The sequence below is a fragment of the Eriocheir sinensis genome, chromosome 60 (assembly GCF_024679095.1).
Source record: "Eriocheir sinensis breed Jianghai 21 chromosome 60, ASM2467909v1, whole genome shotgun sequence".
NCBI classification, from domain to species: domain Eukaryota; kingdom Metazoa; phylum Arthropoda; class Malacostraca; order Decapoda; family Varunidae; genus Eriocheir; species Eriocheir sinensis.
This window is the reverse complement of record NC_066568.1, coordinates 8,727,048-8,732,226: the sequence shown is the minus strand read 5'-3', so window position 1 is coordinate 8,732,226 and position 5,179 is coordinate 8,727,048.

Sequence of the window (5,179 nt, the reverse complement as noted above, 5' to 3'; positions counted from 1 at the left end):
CTGATGATGATGATGGTGAGTAATACCGTCGTCCTGTGAAATCTACCGTAGCTTTGGAAGATCGTGGACACGTCAGAAAACCACGGAAATATGAGAACCACGCCAGCGGAAATCGTGGTTTGACTGAAGATCCACGGAAAATTTGACAGGGTTTTTGAAGGGGTATTGGGCATTTCCAGAGGTACATTTATGGCCCTGGTGGTAGTTTGACCCCTCTTCTGTACCTTAAACGTGAAAAACACCCATGAAAACCCCATTAACCTTTGGAAATAGGATATGAGAGGTGAAAGGGTCTGAGAACATCGACTTTTGATTTGCTTATAAGGAGCTTTACTGAGGGGCTGATACACGTCTTGATCCTGTATGTGTAAATAAGCCTAAAAATCCTTCCCTTAATCTCGTTACATCATGATTATCTTTCTTTGTTTTTTGCTTTCGTATCCACATCTTTACCCTCCTCCTAATCCTCCTCCTTCCTTCGTCTATATCTCCATTATCCATGTCTTGATCCTGCATGCATGAGTAATAAGCCTAGAACCACTTCACTTAATCTCGTTACATCATGATTACCTTTATTTTTTTCCTTTCGTATCCACATCTTTATCCTCCTCCTAATCCTCCTTCTTCCTTCGTCTATATCTCCATTATCATCCTTCTTCCTTTCTAGTTCCCGTTCTTTCCTTCTCCCCCCCCCTCCTTCCTTCCTCCCCTTCCTCCTCCTCTCCTCCCCCCCACACTGTTCCTCCCTCCCCTTCCATTCATTCTCCTCTTTCCCCCTTTTCTCCCCTCCTCTGTCCTCTCCTTCACCCTCCTCTTCCTTCCCTCTCCATCCTCTCCTCTTCACTCTCTTCTTCCCCAACCCTTCCTTCCTCCCCTTCCTCCATCTCTTTCCCCCTGTTCGTCCCTCTCTTTCATTCATTCTCCTCTTTCCCCTCTTTCCCCATTTTCTCCCCTCCTCTGTCCTCTCCTTCACCCTCCTCTTCCTCCCCTCCACCTCCCGTCCCTCCCTTTCTTTCCTTCTCCTCCTTCACCACATATCTCCTCCTCCTTCCCATTACCCAAGCGTGCCTCCAATACCTCCGTGATCTGGTACCTTCACACCGCCCGTCTTCCTTCCGTTTCCTTGAGGTTCGCTAATGTCGGAATCGCGTGTCTTGGGGAAATAAAATGATCTAGACCTTATACCTGATATGATTAGCAGCGAACCCCTATACCCTAGCGAGCCTAAGCGTGCCTTTTATTTCTATCTGTTAGCTTCACACCGCCAGTCTTGATTTCGCTTCCCTGGGGCTCGCTAATGACGGAATCGCGCCTCTCGGGGGAGCTAAAATGAGCCTAACTTTTTAATTGATATGTAGTGTTGTAGAAGAGAACAGGCGAGGTTACAACGTCCCACCTCTTCCGTCTCTCTCTCTCTCTCTCTCTCTCTCTCTCTCTCTCTTTATTATTTACACCTTATATCCCTTCCTTCCTTCCTTTCTTCCTTCCGTCCTTCCTTCCTCCCTTCCTCCCTTCCTTCCTCCCTTCCTTTCTTCCTTCCTTCCTTCCTCCAATTATTTCACGACTATCCTTATCTCTTTTTTTTTGCGTCTTTATTCTCAATTTTCTCCTCCACTTCCTCCTCCTCCTCCTCTTACTCTACCTTCCTCCTCATTATTCTTCCTTCCCTTTCCTCCTCCTTCTTTCTCCTCCACTGCCTTCCCTTCCCTCCATCTCATTACATCACGATTACCTCTCTTTTTTTTCTATCCACACCTTCACCCTCCTCCTCCTCCTCCTCCTCCTCCTCCTTCAACCATCTATATCTCCATTATCTTCCTTCTTCCTTTGCTCCTCCCCGTTCCCTTCATCATCTCTCTCTCTCTCTCTCTCTCCTCATTTCTTTACCTTCCCCTTTCCTCCCTCCCTCTTCTCTGCCCTTCCCTTCCATTCTTTTCCCTCCTTTCAAACCCTTCCCTTTCCTCATTTTCCCTTCCTTTCCCTTCCCTTCCCTTCTCTTCTCTTCTCTTCCCTTCCCTCCTAACACCTCCATTCCTTTAATTTCTTTTCGTTTTCCTCCTTTCCTCTTCCTATTCACTTCCCTTCCCTTCCCTTCCTTTCCCTTCCCTCCACTTCCCATTCCTTTCATTCCATTTCGTTATCCACCCCTTTCCTCACTCCCCTTTTCCTTCCCTTTCCTCCCTTCCCCCTACCTTCCACAGTTCTCCCTTCCTCTTTTCCTTCCCTCCACTTGCTAGTTCTTTCATACCTTTTCGTTTTCCACTCTTTTCCTCCACCTTCTTCTTCCACCTCCCTCCTCCCCCTCCCTTCCCTCCATTTACGATATAACACAGTAAGGGTGAAGGGCAAACGTGATCTAATTTCCAGAGTAATAGCCGGGAGGGAGGGAGAGAGGGAGAGGGGAAAAAGGATGCTGGGTGGAGATTTGTATGTTATAGCACTGGTGGTGGTGATGGTAGCGATGGTGATGGTGGTCGTGGTGGTGATGGTAGTGATAGTGGTGGTGGTGGTGGTGGTGGTTGTAGTAGTAATAGTAGTAGTAGTAGTAGTAGTAGTCGTATATTAAGGGAAGGAAAGAAAGAAAAAAAAGAAAGAAAGAAAAAAGAAAGAAAAAAAGAAAGAACGCTAAATAAATACATAAATAAAAAATAAAGAAAGAAAGAATTAACCAAAAAAGGAAAGAAAGAACGAAAGACAGAAAGATAGATACAGAGAGAGAGAGAGAGAGAGAGAGAGAGAGAGAGAGAGAGAGAGAGAGAGAGAATCATAACCCTTGCCTGCACTGCAGAGAGCAACCAAAACTCTCTCTCTCTCTCTCTCTCTCTCTCTCTCTCTCTCTCTCGTAGTGGTCAGGAGGAGGAGAAATGTTACTGCCAAGCGTCCCTAGATGGCTCTGTTGTGGCGTGTGTGTGTGTGTGTGTGTGTGTGTGTGTGTGTGTGTGTGTGTGTGTGTTTTACTTGTATTGATTGTTGTTGTTGTTTTTGTTTACATCACTAACACATCAATCTTTACTCTGATTTGTCGTGGTTACAATGTTCGCGGTTTTTAACGATTTTTAGTATTCGCGGTTCCAGTATCCACGGTTTCAGTATCCACGGTTTCAGTATTCGCGGTTTCAATATCCACGGTTTCACTATTCGCGGTTATTTCACGGTTTCAGTATTCGCGTTTTTTTCAGTTTCAGTATCCACGGTTTCAGTATTCGCGGTTTCAATATCCACGGTTTCACTATTCGCGGTTATTTCACGGTTTCAGTATTCGCGTTTTTTTTCACGGTTTCAGTATCCACGGTTTCAGTATTCGCGGTTATTTCACGGTTTCAGTATTCGCGTTTTCAGTATTCGCGGTTTCAGAATCCACGGTTTCAGTATTCGCGGTTTTTGCACGGTTTCAGTATCCACGGTTTCTGTATCCATGGTTTCTTATTTTCCCCGCGAACTGTCCGCCCAAGAAGACAAAAGTGCAGCACAGTAAAGAAGAAACAGCGAGTCGCAAAGTTTGAGTTACGCGAGGGGAAAGTAGGAATGTGTGTGTCCCGTGCGCGCTCGTAAGACTTGGAGAGCGTCACGTCGGTATCCTTTAGTCTGTACTTTAAAACGTATCGGCGCCTCAGTTCGCATATTTGGAAAGCCTTTCGTTGAAGCAGCTGGGGTTTTCAAGGGCTGTTTTGTGACCCTCGTGATAGTTTAATGGGACGGCTGCATCTTGAACGGGAAAACTACCCATGAAAACCCGGCTAATCTCTGTGATCGTGGGTAATAGGCGTAGTGGGAGCCCGATATGTTTAAGAATATGTTCACTCTTCCTTCCCATTATCCCATCTCTCTCTCTCTCTCTCTCTCTCTCTCTCTCTCTCTCTCTCTCTCTCTCTCTCTCTCTCTCTCTCTCAATAATCGCATTAGTAAATTTGCAGACGACACAAAGATTGGTAACTCGGTTCTCACTGACGAAGACAGGCAAAGCCTTCAAGAGGATTTGCACAAAATTTCAGCTTGGTCGGATAGATGGGAGATTCCCTTTAACGTATACAAGTGCCAGGTCCTTCAAGTTGGAACAAGAAATAAGAAGTTCGATTACGAAATGGGCGGAGTTAAACTCATAAGCGTTCAATGCGTTAAGGACCTGGGGGTCAAAATCGCGTCAAACCTCAAATTCTCACATCAGTGTATCGATGTAGCAAATAAAGCGAACAGAATGTTGGGCTTCATTAAAAGAAACTTTTTATTCAAGAATAAAGATGTAATACTTCCGCTCTACAATAGTTTAGTCAGACCCCACTTGGAATATGCGGTACAGTTTTGGTCTCCCCACCATGCAAAGGACATTGCTAAATTAGAAGGTGTTCAGCGTCGGGCAACAAAAATGATCTCTTCCTTGCGCAACAAACCTTACGAAGAAAGACTTTCCACCCTTAACATGTTCTCTCTTGAGAAACGCCGCCTCCGAGGAAAACTGATCGAATGTTTTAAAATACTTAATGGTTTCACGAATGTAGACAGAACAAAATTGTTTATGATCGATGACACTTTGCGAACGAGGAACAATGGCGTAAAACTCAAATGTAGACAAGTAAATTCAGACTGCACCAAATTTTTCTTCACCAACGTTGCAGTGCGAGAATGGAATAAGCTCCCACCTTCAGTGGTCCAGTGTAACACGATTGATTCCTTTAAAAACAAGCTCGACCGTCACTTCCTTCAACTGAATATTAACTAAAGTAGAAAAGCAACGTTTTGGAGCCATCTTATTACTGTAGAATCACTTAGGTTTAAGGACAGACCACCTAGTCTGAACCATGGGGTCTGTGTGGTCTGATTTTCTTTGTAAATATTTGTAAATCTCTCTCTCATCATTCCCCTACCTTCCCCTTTCCTCCCTCCCTCTTCTTTGCCCTTCCCTTCCAATCTCTTCCCGCCTTTCAAACCTTTCCCTTCTCTTCTCTTCTCTTCTTAGATGCTACCAACTCTCATTTCAAGTATTTCTAAAGGCCAAAAAAGATGTAAAATGCGTTCTCATGGGTGTCTTTTAGAGTTGATGGTACAGAAGCCTTGTGTCACCAGGGTCAAAAAACTACCCCTGGAAAGGCCCACAACTCCTATGAATGCCATGTCAACTGTGTGTGCCTGGGTGGCGAAATAATAAACAAAGACTCGTATTATCTAACGTTTCGGGATCTTG